The following is a 17,361-nucleotide window of genomic DNA, read 5'->3' as shown; positions in this document are numbered from 1 at the left end:
CTGCCCATTCTCCTGTGTCAGCAAGATTCCCGCAGCCCCTCTCCCACGGACAAGAAATGAAGTCTCCAGTGATCAAAGAAAACAAAGCCAAACAGGAGTCAGGTTCTCATGCCCTTGATAGAATTCTTATGGAAAATAATTATCAGTCCTAATCTGGCCTCCTCTCACACCCAGGTAGCAGCAGGAGGCACATGGGCTGTACTTTGAAGACATGACCCGAATGTATCATTGAAACACCGCTTTGATGTGTTAAGGTAACTTCTTCCCTGCCTCTAACCCCTGCGGCAAAGGGCATATAAACCTCCAAACAAAGAGCTGCCGAGAAGTTTGATCAGATCTCTCTCTCATTGACTGTCATCCCAGGCAATGGACCTCAGACTCTGAATAAACTCTTAATATAGCCTCTGGGTGGATTTCAATCCACAAGACTGTGAGTGGATGTGTGTCACAGAATCCCCCCACCCAGGCCATAACTGGGTATATCTCGAAGGGCTGGGATGGGAGCACTATGATTCTGTGGTCAGGTGGCTGAAGGATTTGATCATGCAAAATTCTAGTATAAGTGTTAGCATGCCAAATGTGATGAGGTATGGGAGAATGTGGTTACACATTCATGCCTTTTCTTCATCACAGATATGTGACCATCACAGACATACTCTGAGCCGGAACTCTGTCCCCATCACCCCTGTGTCCCCCACAGGATAATGCCTTGCACATAGTGCAGGAAATTCACAGTCTCCACTTAAATGTCCTTTCCAAAATTTCCCTAATGTCAACCTCTGGAAGCCTTTCCTGAGGAGGAGCCTTCCCAGAGGCCCTTGCATGTCCATGTTCCTCAGGCTGTAGATGAAGGGGTTCATCATGGGGGTCACCACAGCATACATCATGGTGGCTACTGAGTCCTTCATGGAGTAGGTGTGGAGGGGCTACAGATAAACCATGCCAAGTAGAAGAAGGAGACCACAGCCAAATGGGAGGCACAGGTGGAGAAGGCTTTGTACTTCCCTGTAGCTGAGGGTATCCAGCATCTGCTCTGACAATGCAGATGTAGGATATGATTGTGATCCCTAAGGGGGTGAGGAAGGCGAAGCAGCCCATGGCGATGAGCACTGTGTGATGGATCCGGGTGCTGGAACATGCAATCCTCAGCAGCACATACATCTAGCAGAAGATGGATCTTCCGGGACCCACAGAAGGTCACCCTGGTCGTGAGGAGGGTGTGGATGAGGCCTTAGAGGACAGACAGCATGCAACACAAGGCAAGGAGCAAAACACAGAGCCCAGGCCTCATGGCTGTGGTGCAGTGGAGGGGGTGACAGATTGCCACATAGTGGTCATATGCCATCGTGGCCCCAATGAGGTTGTCTAGGGCCACCAAGGAGACCAGGAAGTAGAGCTGTGTCAGACACCCCGCATAGGAGATGGCTTTGTTCTGGGACCAAAGGTTCGCCAGCATCTTGGAGGTTGTGTTAGTGACAAAAAATAGGTCGGTGAGGGAGAGATTGGCCAGGAAGAAGTGCATGGGTGTGTGCAGGTGGGAGTCAGAGCTGATGGCCAGGATGATGAGCACATGTCACACCACCATGTGTGACCAGGTACATGGACAGGAACATCCAGAACAGGACCCCCTGCTCCTCAGGATTCTCCGAGAGCCCCAGGAGCAGGAATTCAAAGACCCCACTCTGGTTGACTCCATCCATTTCCCCAACCTCTGCAACATCAGCACCAAGAAATACATGTTCACTAAGTGTCCTCAGTGGAACAAGGACATTCAGATAAGCAAAATAAATGACTTTTTTAGCATGAGAATATCTTAAGATAAATTTTGGAATATTTTTAGATGATCAACAAAATAGTAACAGGCCCAAACACATAACATGGAAAATATACAAGTCATTCCAACAACTTCTAGTCTGGTATATTCAGTATTACAGGAATAATGTCTGTGTCTTATTTAAAAATCCTACTATCTTACAATACTCTTCAAGTGCTTAAAGATTAATTACTATGAATATGATATTCAATATTATGATATTGAATATATCTTTAAATGACATTTAAAACAGGTGTGAACCAATATTGTATAACAACTACATGTTCAAAAATTTTTGAATTTCATATTAAAAAACAGGTGTATGCATTATAAGAAATAGGCATTGCACAGTTGGACAAGGGATGGGGAGTAAATGTAGTTGAAGGGAGAAGGAAAACATCATTACTTGCTGATAGGATGATATATCTGGGAAACCTAAGACAATCAACTGAAATTCCATTAGAAAGACAAAGTAACTCCAGTAAAGGGACCAATCACACAATGAATAGGCCCAAAACTAACAGTGCTTCTGGTAACCCAGACTGTGCAGGGATTAGGCTCTGCTGTCAGACACTGGAATTCCTGTCCAAGCTCTGCCACTTGCTATGAAACCTCAGGCAAGTTGCTTGAACTCTTTCAGACTCACTTTCTCCATGTGAACAATGAGTTATAATAAAGTGCTTAACACAGAGAGTTAGCATGTCATGGGCACTAAGTAAATATTGCCTACTACTGAGGTTGGAATTGCATGAGTGTTTACAGTAAAAGCAATCATGAAAATGAATCTTTTCTAGGAAAATATCTAAAAATGGGTGATTTCTGAAGCCCATGGTTGTGGCTCTGAGTGGCATGCATGCAGTTTCAAAATATCTCTTCACTTATATTTCTTACAACCATCAATGCAATACTCCTTTTATTTTGATAAGAGCTATAGATATTGTTTCATTTCTTTATGGTTTCCCAAGCATTTTGAAATCCTGTCACACAGGGCAATATGAATTGGATGTATGAGATTTATCTAAAATCCAATTGTGTTTAGCAATAATACTGTTTATAGAAATCCCCTTGTAAAGGTGAAGGTACACTATGAAGCAATCCCATTCACATTATCAAAAAAACAATCTGGGCATAAAATGTTAACAAGAATTGGGTGAGACCCTCCAATTCTCCATCTAATAATAAGTGGATATAAACTTACCAATTTCAAAATAGAAAGAGGAAATATTGCAAACATGCATATTCTACTGAATTAACCTAAAATGTATTTAATCTATTTTGAAGTAGAAGTCATAACAGGATTTTTGTGAAACAAGAAGTATTTTAAATTCTACCTAAAAATAAATATGTTGAAAAAGAGTAAGAAGTGGACACTCACTCTGCCAAATAAAAAGGATCTAAAACAGCATAGTGTTCATGCTGGAGTGAGCAGATCAATAGAACTGGGTAGAATTTCAGAACCAGAGCTAAATACGCCTGGGACTGAGCAGACTATTATGATAGTACTTTAAATTGGTAGGTAAGGATGACATTATTTGATAAATGGCACTGGAACAGCTGTCTAATTATTTAGGGGAAAACATTAGATAAATATTTTGTATTTTTCCCAAAACATTTAAAATATTAGATTAAAATAGAATATAAATACATGTGATATATGAGGTCATGCAGGCATCAGGGTCTGGAGCATGCAGAGTTTTATTGAGGTTTTAAAATTGTTTTCTAAATGCAATAAGGGGCTTAAAAGATTTTTAAAATTAAGGTATCACTGATATATAATCTTTTGAAGGTTTCACATGAGCAACATTACGGTTTCAACACTCACCCATATTATCATCTCCCACAAGCCCACTGCAGTCACTGTCCATGAGCGTAGTAAGATGCTATGTAGTCATTACTTGTCTTCTTCATGCTATGCTGCCTTCTTCGTGATCCACCTGTAGTATGTGTGCTAATTATAATGGGAGCTTAAAGGATTTGAAGCAAAAGAAGGTGTATATTTTAGCGACTATCTTTCTATTTATATTTTACAATACTATCTCAATAATCATAGATGGCTGTGGCATTTTTGATCAGACGCTTTTCCAGAGCTTATCATTGGCAATAGATTTCTTAATATAGCCATTTAATAATGGACATATTAGATGTTTATCAGAGCCTTGTTCTGGCATAAAGTAATGAAATAGGATTTGCTAATGTTTTATTTAGGCTTTTGTAATTATATTTATAAATAAGATTGGTCCACAGCTTTCTGTTTGTATGTGCCAATCTTATTTACTTTTTATTATGGCATCTGTGTTAACTTAAATTTATATTATTCATTCATTCATTTCTACTATTTGGCATTTGTTGAAATTTCTTCAGTATCCTTAAATACAACTATTTAAAGATATTCTTCCAAAGATATTTTTCCAAATAAAAATCGCTTTTTACTATATTGCAATCTATTGGTTACAAACAAAAGGTTTCATTATGAAAAATTCAAGCAACACATAAAAATGTGAAGAAAGACAGAAGAGATTCAAGAGGGTGGCATGTGAGGTGAGACAGAGAATTCCTCCCAAATCCACAAATAGTGTAAAAACACAATTAATACAACCAGCCCTAAAACAGCAAAAGGAAAAAAGGCTGCACCAGACTGCATACAGACCTCATGAAGAGCAGACCTCACGAAACAGGGTAATGTATGAAAGCCTTGATCTGGCAGGATCCCCCACCCACCTCACCAGTGGGAGGAAGAAAAAGGAGTAGGAAGGGGGTGGAAGCCTAGAACTGCTGAACACCCAGCCCTGGAGGTCTGCTTTGGACCACAGACCTACATTGTGTGGTGCTCAGGGAATCTGGGACAGGTAGAGTGCTTGAAAGACTGAGATTCCAGTCATTTGTGGAGGATGGGGATCCACATCCAGCCACTCTGGAACAAAGAAAAGGCAGGCAGTCTGACAGGCTTCCTACCAGCTGAAGGGGTGGGGTTTGCACAGAGCTTGCTACACAGGAGAAGAGATAGGTGGATGAGGTTATCTGAGTGCATGCTGCCCAGTGGGTTGGGAACTTTGAGGAGCTTCAGGAGCCCCACCCCCTGGCTGCCTACTCAGCTCTGAGGCCCCCCATTTTGACACACAGCCTGCTGCAACTTCCTCCTGGCCTACAGGCATTGGCTTAAAAACTGGCAGTCACTGCACTGGCATTAGGTCAGCTGGAAAGAGGCCCTGCCTACAACTAGAGATGCTAAGCACAGAGGCTTAGACCTGTGTGCTCAGCACACTGGCTCTGAAACTGGTGACAGGCAATGCAGATGGAAATCAGGAAACAGATCTTTACTCCCCCCAGGCACCATCACCACTCCCCTATGACCCCCAATCTCACTCTAGAGGATGAGCAGCTCCAGAGACTGGAGCTTCTTGGCACTAGAGGGCACCACATAGAATTATGAAGTGTCAAAGGAACCTGGTTCAGACCAAAATCTCACAAACCCCAGGAAAAGGGCCAAATGAAACTGAACTCACCAATCTTCCTGAGAGTTCAAAATAAAAATCATAAACATGCTCATGGAGGTACAGAAAAATATTCAAGAATTCAGGGATGAATTTAAGATGGAGATTCAACCATTAAGAAATTCCACATCCGAAATGAGACATACAACAGAGGGATTTAAAAGCAGATTAGATGTAGGAGAAGAGACTGTCAATAGAAAAGAAATTATAGAAGAGGAATACAAAGAAGCTGAGGCACAAATAGAAAAAAGGATCTCTAAGAATGAAAGAATATTGAGAGAACTGTGTGACAAATCCAAATGGAACAATATACACATTATAGGGATACCAGAAGAAGAAGAAGAAGAGAGAAAGAGGCATAGAAAGTGCTATTGAGGAGGAAAATTTCCCCAATCTGAGGAATGAGATAGTCTCTCAAGCCACAGAGGTGTACAGACCTCCCAACACAAGGGACTCAGGGAAGACAACACCAAGACATATAATAATTAAAATGGCAAAGATCAAGGATAAAGACAGACTTTTAAAAGCAGCTAGAGAGAGAAAAAAGATCACATACAAAGGAAAACCAATCAGCCTATCAGCAGATTTCTCAACAGAAACCTTACAGGCCAGAAGGGAATGGAATGATATATTAAATGAAATGAAGCAGAAGGGCCTCAAATCAAGAATACTCTACCTGTCAAGATTATCATTTAAATTTGAAGGAAGGATTAAACAATTTCCAGTTCAGCAAAAGCTGAGAGAATTTACCTCCCACAAACCATATCTACAGTGCTTTTTGGAGGGACTGCTATAGATGGAAGTACTCCTAAGGCTAAATAGATGTCACCAGGGGAAAGAAAACCACAGGAAAGTAGAACAATTAATTACTAAGTAGATCCAAAGTCAAATCAACTACTCCCAAAGTCAATCAAGGAATAGACAAAGAGTACAGAATATAATAATACTGGAGGAGGAAAGAATGGAGGAGGAAGAAAAAGGAGGAAAAAAGAATGTTTAGGTTGTGTTTGTAATATCATAATAAGTGAGTTAAATTAGACTGCCAGATAGTAAGGAATTACCCTTGAACCTTTGGTAACCACAACTCTAAAGCCTGCAATGGCAATATGTACATACCTATTGATAATTACCCTAAATGTAAATGGTCTGAATACACAATCAAAAGACAAAGAGTCATTGGATGGATGATAATACAAGACCCATCTATATGCTGCCTACAAGAGAATCACTTAAAACCCAAAGACATACACAGACTGAAAGTGAAGGGATGGAAAAAGATATTTCATGCAACTAATAGGAACAAAAGAGCAGGAGTTGCAGTATATGTATCAGACAAAATAGACTACAAAAACAAAGAAAGTCACAAGAGAAAAAGGACAGTACATAATGACAAAAGGGTCAGTCCAACAAGAGGATATAACCATTGTAAATATCTATGCACCCAACACAGGATCACCTACATATGTGAAAAAAATACTAACAATTAAGGGGAAAATGGAATGTAAAGCATTCATTTTAGGACACTACAAAACACCACTCACTCCAAAGGAAAGATCAACCAGACAGAAAATAAGTAAAGAGACAGAGACACTGAATAACATATTATAACAGATGGACCTAATGGACATCAACAGAACACTGCATCCAAAAGCAGAAGAATACATTGTTCTCAAGTGCACATGGAACATTTTCAAGAATAGATCATATACTAAGCCACAAAAAGAGCCTCAGTAAATTAAAAAAGATTTGAATTGCACCACCAGCTTCTCAGATCACAAAGATATGAAACTAGAAAAAAATTACACAAACAAAACAAAAAAGTCCACAAACACATGGAAGCGTCACAACATGCTTCCAAATAATCAATGGATCAGTGACCAAATAAAAACAGAGATTAGGCAATATATGGAGGCAAATGACAACAATAATTTGACACCACAAAATCTGTGGGATGCAGCAGAGGCCAAGCTAAGAGGGAAGTATATTGCAATACAGACCTACCTCAGGAAAGAAGAACAATCCCAAATGAGCAGTCTAAACTCACAATTAACAAAAATAGAAAGGAAGAACAAATGAGGCCCAAAGGCAGTAGAAGGAAAGACATAAAAAAGATTAGAGGAGAAATGAAATCAAGAAGAATAAAACAATAGAAAGAATCAAAGACAGCAAGAGCTGGTTCTTTGAGAAAATAAACAAAATAGATAAACCCCTAGCCAGATGTATCAAGAGAAAAAGAGAGTCTATGCATGTAAACAGAATCAGAAATGAGAAAGAGAAAAATCCCTAATGACACCACAGAAATACAAATTATGAGGGAATACTTTGAAAGATTATATGGTAACAAACTGGATAACCTAGGAGAAATGGACAACTTTCTAGAAATATACAACCTTCCAAGACTGACCAAGGAAGAAACAGAAAATCTAAACAGATCAATTACCAGGAAAGAAATTGAACTGGTAATCAAAAAACTACCTAAGAACAAAATTCCTGGTCCAGATGGTTTCACTGCTGAATTTTATCAAGCATTTAGTGAAGACTTAATACACATCTCCTTAAAGTTTTCCAAAAAGTAGAAGAGGATGGAATACTCCCATATTCATTCTATGAGGCCAACATCATTCTAATACCAAAACCAAGCAAAGACACAACAAAAAAAGAAAATTACAGACCAACATTCCTGATAAATATAGATGCAAAAATACTCAACAAAATATTAGCAAACTGAATTCAAAATACATCAAAAAGATCATCCATCATGATGAAGTGAGATTCATTCCAGGGATGCAAGGACGGCACAACATGCAAAAATTAATCAACATCATGCACCACATCAACAAAAAGAAAGACAAAAACCACATAATCATCTCCATAGACGCTGAAAAAGCATTTGACAAAATTCAACATCCATTCATGATAAAAACTCTCAACAAAATGGGTATAGGGGGCAAGTACCTCAACATAATAAAGGCCATATATGACAAATCCATAGCCAACATCATACTGAACAGCAAGAAGCTGAAAGCTTTTCCTCTGAGATCGGGAACTAGACAGGGATGCCCACTCTTCCCACTGTTATTTAACATAGTACTGGAGGTCCTAGCCACTACAATTAGACAAAACAAAGAAATACAAAGAATCCAAATTGGCACAGAAGAAGTTAAAATTTGCAGATGACATGATATTGTACATAAAAACCCTAAAGTCTCCACTCCAAAACTACTAGAACTGATATCTGAATACAGCAAAGTTGCAGGATACAAAATTAACACACAGAAATCTGTGGCTTTTCTATACACTAGCAATGAACCAATAGAAAGAGAAATCAGGGAAACAACTCCATTCACAATTGCATCAAAAAGAATAAAATACCTAGGAATAAACCTAACCAAAGAAGTGAAAGATCTATACTCTGAAAACTACAAGATATTCATGAGAAAATTAAAGAAGATGCCAATAAATTGAAACACATATTTTGCTCATGGACAGGGAGAATTAATATTGTCAAAATGGCCAACCTGCCTAAAGCAATCAAAGATGCAATGTAATTCCTATCAAAATACAAACAACATTCTTCAATGAACTAGAACAAATAGTTCTAGAATTCATATGGAACCACAAAAGAATGCAAATAGCCAAATAAATCATGAAAAGGAAGAATAAAGTGGGAGGAATTATGCTCCCTGACTTCAAACTCTACTACAAAGTGACAGTAATCAAGACAATTTGGTACTGGCATAAGAACAGACCCATAGATGAGTGGAACAAACTAGAGAGGCCAGATATAAACCCAAGCATATATGGTCAACTAATATACGATAAAGGAGCCATGGGTATGCAACGGAGCCATGGATATACACCTCTTCAACAGCTGGTGCTGGCAAAACTGAACAGCTACATATAAGAGAATGAAACTGGATTACTGTTTAACCCCATACACAAAAGTAAACTCGAAGTGGACTAAAGACTTGAATGTAAGTCATGAAACCATAAAACTCTTAGAAAAAAACATAAGCAAGAATCTCTTGGACATAAACATGGGCAACTTCTTCATGAACACATTTCCCTGAGCAAGGGAAACTAAAAAAAAAATTAACAAGTGTGACTATATCAAACTAAAAACCTTCTGTACAGCAAAGGACACCATCAGCAGAACAAAAAGAAATCCTACAGTATAGGAGAATCTATTCATAAATGACATATCCGATAAGGGGTTGACATCAAATTACATAAAGAGCTCATACACTTCAACAAACAAAAAGCAAATAATCCAATTAAAAATGGGAAGAGGAGCTGAACAAACACTCCTCCAAAGAAGAAATTCAGATGGCCAACAGACACATGAAAAGATGCTCCACATCCCTAATCATCAGAGAAATGCAAATTAAGACTACAATGAGATATCACTTTACACCAGTTAGGATGGCCAACATCCAAAGGACAAACAACAATAAATGTTGGTGAGTATGTGGAGAAAATGTATCCCTACACTGCTGGTGGGAATGAAAAATAGTTCAACCATTGTGGAAAGCAGTATGGAGGTTCCTCAAAAAATTAAAAATAGGGGCGGAGCCAACATGGTGGCGTGATTAGAGCAGCGAAAATCTCCTCCCAAAACCACATATATTTTTGAAAATACAACAAAGACAACTCTTCCTAAAAGACAGACCAGAAGACACAGGACAACATCCAGACCACATCCACACCTGTGAGAACCCAGTGCCTTATGAAGGGGGTAAGAGACAAGCCTCAGCACAGTGGGACCCAAGCACCCCACACCACAGCTCTGGGTGGGAGGAGAGGAGTCAGAGCAAGGAGGGAGAGGGATCCCAGGACTACTAAACACCCAGCCTTAGGCATCCGCACCAGAGAGCAGACACAGTGCATGCGTGGGATCCTGGATACTAGGGAAACAGGACAGTAAGAACTGTGAGTGGGTCCCTGCAGGCAGCACCCCAGGGACAAAGCATTTAGTGAAGACTTAATACCCATCTCCTTAAAGTTTTCCAAAAAGTAGAAGAGGATGGAATACTCCCATATTCATTCTATGAGGCCAACATCATTCTAATACCAAAACCAAGCAAAGACACCACAAAAAAAGAAAATTACAGACCAACATTCCTGATAAATATAGATGCAAAAATACTCAACAAAATATTAGCAAACTGAATTCAAAATACATCAAAAAGATCATACATCATGATGAAGTGAGATTCATTCCAGGGATGCAAGGATGGTACAACATTCAAAAATCACTCAACATCATGCACCACATCAACAAAAAGAAATACCCAACACAGGAGCATCAGCATATGTGAAACAAATACTAACAGAACTAAAGGGGGAAAGAGAATGCAATGCATTCATTATAGGAGCCTTCAACACACCACTCACCCCAAAGGATAGATCCACTGGACAGAAAATAAGTAAGGACACAGAGGCACTGAACAACACACTAGAACAGATGGAACTAATAGACATCTATAGAACTCTACATCCAAAAGCAACAGGATATACATTCTTCTCAAGTGCACATGGAACATTCTCCAGAATAAACCACATACTAGCTCACAAAAAGAGCCTCAGTAAATTCCAAAAGATTGAAATTCTACCAAACAAGTTTTCAGACCACAAAGGTATAAACTAGAAATAAATTCTACAAAGAAAACAAAAAGGCTTACAAACACATGGAGGCTTAGCAACATGCTCCTAAATAATCAGTGGATCAATGAACAAATTAAAATAGAGATCAATCAAGGAATATATGGAAACAAATGACAACAACAACACAAAGCCCCAACTTCTGTGGGACGCAGCGAAAGCAGTGTTAAGAGGAAAGTATATAGCGATCCAGGCACACTTAAAGAAGGAAGAACAATCCCAAATGAATAGTCTAACATCACAATTATCGAAACTGGAAAAAGAAGAACAAATGAGGCCTAAAGTCAGCAGAAGGAGGGACATAATAAAGATAAGAGAAGAAATAAACAAAATTGAGAAGAATAAAACAATAGAAAAAATCAATGAAACCAAGAACTAGTTCTTGGAGAAAATAAACAAAATAGACAAGCCTCTAGCCAAATTTATTAAGAGAAAAAGAGAATCAACACACATCAATAGAATCAGAAATGAGAATGGAAAAATCAGGACAGACTCCACAGAAATACAAAGAATTATTGAAGAATACTATGAAAACATATATGCTAACAAGCTGGAAAACCTAGAAGAAATGGACAACTTACTAGAAAAGTACAAACGTTCAAGACTGACTAAGGAAGAAAGAGAAAATGTAAACAGATCAATTACGAGGAAAGAAACTGAAATGGTAATAAAAAAACTACCCATGAACAAAACCCATGGGCCAGATGGATTTACCTCAGAATTTTATCAGACATACAGGGAAGATGTAATACCCATTCTCCTTAAAGTTTTCCAAAAAATAGAAGAGGAGGGAATACTCCCAAACTCATTCTGTGAAGCCAACATCACCCTAATACCAAAACCAGGCAAAGGCCCCACCAAAAAAGAAAATTACAGACCAATATCCCTGATGAATGTAGATGCAAAAATACTCAACAAAATATTAGCAAACCGAATTCAAAAATATATCCAAAGGATCATACACCATGACCAAGTGGGATTCATCCCAGGGATGCAAGGATGGTACAACATTGAAAAATCCATCAACATCATCCACCACATCAACAAAAAGACAGACAAAAACCACATGATCATCTCCGTAGATGCTGAAAAAGCATTTAACAAAATTCAACATCTATTCATGATAAAAACTCTCAGAAAAATGGGTAAAGAGGTCAAGTACCTCAACATAATAAAGGCCATATATAATAAATCCACAGCCAACATCATACTGAACAGCAAGAAGCTGAACGCTTTTCCTCTGAGATCAGGAACAAGACCGGGATGCCCACTCTCCCCACTGTTATTTAACATAGTACTGGAGGTCCTAGCCATGGCAATCAGACAAAACAAAGAAATACAACTAATCCAGATTGGTAAAGAAGAAGCAAAACTGTCACTATTGGCAGATGACATGATATTGTACATAAAAAGCCCTAAAGACTCCATCCCAAAACTACTAGAACTGATATCGGAATACAGCAAAGTTGCAGGATACAAAATAAAAACACTGAAATCTGTGGCTTTCCTATACACTAACAATGAACCAATAGAAAGGGAATTCAGGAAAACAAGTTGATTCACAATTGCATCAAAAAGAATAAAATACCTAGGAATAAACCTAACCAAAGAAGTGAAAGACCTATACCCTGAAAATTACAAGTCACTCTTAAGAGAAATTAAAGGGGACACTAACTAATGGAAACTCATCCCATGCTTATGGCTAGGAAAGATTAATATCGTCAAAATGCCCATCCTGCCCAAAGCAATATACAGATTTGATGCAATCCCTATCAAACTACCAGCAACATTCTTCAACGAACTGGAACAAATAGTTAAAAAATTCATATGGAAACACCAAAGATCCCGAACAGCCAAAGCAATCCTGAAAAAGAAGAATAAAGTGGGGAGGGGGATCTCACTCCCCAACTTCAAGCTCTACTACAAAGACATAGTAATGAAGAGAATTTGGTACTGGCACAAAACAGAGCCACAGACCAGTGGAACAGTTTAGACACTCCAGACATTAACCCAAACATATATGGTCAATTAATATTTGATATACGAGCCATGGACATACAATGGGGAAATGACAGTCTCTTCAACAGATAGTGCTGGCAAAACTGGACAGCTACATGTAAGAGAATGAAACTGGACAATTCTCTAACCCCATACACAAAAGTAAATTCAAAGTGGATCAAAGACCTGAATGGAAGTCATGAAACCATAAAACTTTTAGAAAAAAACATAGGCAAAAATCTCTTAGACATAAACATGAGTGACCTCTTCTTGAACACATCTCCCTGGGCAAGGAAAACAAAAGTAAAAATGAACAAGTGGTACTATATTAAGCTGAAAAGCTTCTGTACAGCAGAAGACACCATCAATAGAACAAAAGTTACCCTACACTATGGGAGAAAATATTTGTAAATGACAGATCCGATAAAGGCTTGACATCCAAAATATATAAAGAACTCACACACCTCAACAAACAAAATCAAGTAATTCAATAAAAAATTAGGCAGAGAAACTAAACAGACAGTTCTCCAAAAAAGAATTTCAGATGGCCAACAGACACATGAAAAGATGCTCCACATTGCTAGTTATCAGAGAAATGCAAATTAAAACCACAATGAGAGATCACCTCTCACCAGTAAGGATAGCTACCATCCAAAAGACAAACAACAACAAATGTTGGCAAGGTTGTGGAGAAAGGGGAACCCTCCTACACTGCTGGTGGGAATGCAAATTAGTTCAACCATTGTGGAAAGCAGTGTGGAGGTTCCTCAAAGTGCTCAAAATAGACTTACCATTTAACCCAGGAATTCCACTCCTAGGAATTTACCCTAAGAATGCAGCACTCCAGTTTGAAAAAGACAGATGCACCCCTATGTTTATTGCAGCACTATTTACAATAGCCAAGAATTGGAATCAACCTAAGTGTCCATCAGTAGATGAATGGATAAAGAAGATGTAGGACATATACACAATGGAATATTATTCAGCCATAAGAAGAAAACAAATCCTACCATTTGTAGCAACATGGATGGAGCTAGAGAGTATTATGCTCAGTGAAAAAAGCCAAGCAGAGAAAGAGAAATACCAAATGATTTTATTCATCTGTGGAGTATAAGAACAAAGGAAAAAGTGAAGGAACAAAATAGCAGCAGAATCACAAAACCCAAGAATGGACTAACAGGTTCCAAAGGGAAAGGGACTGGGGAGGATGGGTGGGTAGGGAGGGATAAGGAGGGAAAGAAGAAAGGGGGTATTATGATTAGCATGCATAATGTGGGGGGGGAAGGGGAGGGCCATGCAATATAAAGAAGACAACTAGTGACTCTACAACATTTTGCTATGCTGATGGACAGTGACTGTAATGGGGTTTGTGGAGGGGGCTTGGTGTAGGAGAGAGCCTGGTAAACACAATATTCTTCATGTAATTGTAGATTGATGATAACAAAAAAAAAAGAGAAAGAAAAGGGTATTACTCCCTGATAGGATAAAACTAACTGCCAATCAACGATTAATGCATGCTTTACATATCCTTAGTTTTGATGTTTTCAAGGGTGTTAGATGAACAGCTATGGAAGTACATTTTTCTGATAATATTCATTTTTCTTAAAAAAAATCAGTTCCTGTGTGGTGATCTCCAATAGGTTCTTCACAATGGTATAAAGGTCAAAGGGTTTGTTTTAGTTTATACAGAGTATCAAAGCCTAACTTGGCTACACAGAAAATGAATTAAGATGTGAAGAAGAACTTACAACATCAACATCCTCTGGAAGAGTCATTCCAGAAGATGATCATCAAAAACTTCAACAAAGGTCCTGCTGCTTTTGTAGTTGTAGCTGAATTCATCCCACTTGTTCCTGGACTTGCCATTGGAATGAAGAAGGAGATATCTAAGCTGGCCTGTGCATACAGTGAAACAACAAATTTGACTAGATCTATACTGTCAGAACTCAACCAAGAATTAGGAGAAGTGCAAGTTGCAGTGCTCCAAAATCGTGTGACTATTGGCTATCTTCTGTTAAAAGAAACATATGGGGCACTCTGCAGGTGGAGGTGGAGCCAACATGGCAGCATGAGTAGGACACTGGGAATCTCCTCCCAAAAACATATGTATTTTTGAAAATACAACAAATACAACTAACCTTAAAAGAGAGACCAGAAGAAACAGGACAACAGCTAGACTACATTCACATGTGTGAGAGCCCAGCACCTGGTGAAAGGGGTAAGATACAAGCCCCGGCCAGGAGGGAACCGAGCGCCCCTCACTCCAGCTCCCAGCAGGAGTAGAGGAGTTGGAGCAGTGAGGGAGAGGGAGTCCCGGACTGCTAAACACCCAGCCCTAGCCATCCGCACAAGAGCGCAGACACAGTGTATGCATGGAGGACTGGAAACTAAGGAAACAGGGCAGCAAGACCTCTGAGCGGGTTCCGAAGCTGATGCCCCTGTGACAAAGAAAAGTGAGTGCTTTTTGAAAGACTTAAAGGAAAAGGGATGCAACAGCTGGACGGAAACAGCACAGGTCACAGTCCAGCAGCTGGAAATTACAGGGAAAACCGGGCGCACTAACCCCCTGGGCAACAGCTCTGAGACCCCTCAGAGAGGTAAACAGCCAAACAACTCCCCGTCCATTACCCCTCCAGGGTGCGGCAAAAGCAGAGAAGCAGCCTAAGGCTGGTCACACCCTCACCAAGGGAGCTTCCTCCATACCGGTCGGGGAAGACACAAAGACCCAGTCTACATGCAATTACCCAACACAAGCCACTAGGGGTCGCAGTTGTCCCAGGAAAGAAAGGTCAGTAGCAAGTGGAAAGTTTGGCCCTCCCAGCTGACAGTCAATAGCACCTGTCAACATGAAAAGGCAAAAAAATATGATCCAAACAAGACTAACCCAGACCGCTTCGGCATCTGCTACATCTTCCGCTGAGAAGGAACATGGGGAGATAGATTTAACCAGTCTTCCTGAAAAAGAATTCAAAACAAAAGTCATAACCATCCTTATGGACTTGCAGAGAAATGTGCAAGAACTAAGGAAGGAGAATACAGAAATAAAACAAGCTCTGGAAGGACTTCAAAACAGAATGGACGAGATGCAAGAGACAATTAATGGACTAGAAAACAGATAACAGGAATGCAGAGAAGCTGATGCAGAGAGAGATAAAAGGATCTCCAGGAATAAAAGAATTTTAAGAGAACTGTGTGACCAATCAAAACAGAACAATATTCGCATTATAGGGGTACCAGAAGAAGAAGAGAGAGAAAAAGGGATAGAAAGTGTCTTTGAAGAAATAATTGCTGAAAACTTCCCCAAACTATGGGAGGAAATGGCCTCTCAGACCACAGAGGTACACAGAACTCCCATGACAAGGGATCCAAGGAGGGCAACACCAAGACACATAATAATTAAAATGGCAAAGATCAAAGACAAGGACAAAGTATTAAAGGCAGACAGAGAGAAAAAGAAGGTTACCTACAAAGGAAACCCATCAGGCTATCATCAGACTTCTCAACAGAAACCCTACAGGCCAGAAGAGAATGGAATGATATACTTAATGCAATGAAACAGAAGGGCCTCGAACCAAGACTACTGTATCCAGCACGATTATCATTTAAATATGAAGGAGGGATTAAACAATTCCCAGACAAGCAAAAGTTGAGGGAATTTGCCTCCCACAAACCACCTCTACAGGGCATCTTACAGGGACTGCTCTAGAACGACAACACAAAGCCCCAACTACTGTGGGATACAGCAAAAGCAGTCTTATAGCAATCCAGTAGTATATAGAAATCCAGGCATATTTAAAGAAGGAAGAACAATCCCAAATGAATGGTCTAATATCACAATTATCAAAAATGGAAAAAGAACAAATGAGGCCTAAGGTCAGCAGAAGGAGGGACATAATAAAGATCAGAGAAGAAATAAATACATTTGAGAAGAATAAATCAACAACAAAAATCAATGAAACCAAGAGCTGGTTCTTTGAGAAAATAAACAAAATAGATAAGCCTCTAGCCAGACTTATTAAGAGGAAAAGAGAGTCAACGCACATCAACAGAATCAGAAACGAGAAAGGAAAAATCACGACAGACCCCACAGAAATACAAAGAATTATTAGAGAGTACTATGAAAACCTATATGCTAACAAGCTGGAAAACCTAGGAGAAATGGACAACTTCCTAGAAAAATACAACCTTCCAAGACTGACCCAGAAAGAAACAGAAAATCTAAACAGACCAATTACCAGAAATGAAATTGAAGCAGTAATCAAAAAACTACCAAAGAACAAAACCCACGGCCCAGATGGATTCACCTCGGAATTTTATCAGACATACAGGGAAGACATAATACCCATTCTCCTTAAAGTTTTCCAAAAAATAGAAGAGGAGGGAATACTCCCACCCTGA

The 17,361-nt window shown here is 39.3% G+C and overlaps 1 pseudogene; it reads right to left on the bottom strand.

The window, feature by feature from the left end:
• Positions 1 to 644: 644 nt before the first annotated feature.
• Positions 645 to 1,700, bottom strand: LOC140846381 (olfactory receptor 1D2-like; annotated as a pseudogene).
• Between the last annotated feature and the right edge of the window lie 15,661 nt (positions 1,701 to 17,361).

Source organism: Manis javanica, chromosome 15 (assembly GCF_040802235.1).
Source record: "Manis javanica isolate MJ-LG chromosome 15, MJ_LKY, whole genome shotgun sequence".
Taxonomy (NCBI): Eukaryota; Metazoa; Chordata; class Mammalia; order Pholidota; family Manidae; genus Manis; species Manis javanica.
The sequence above is the reverse complement of the archived record's forward strand: the minus strand, read 5'-3'. Positions and strand labels throughout refer to the sequence as shown.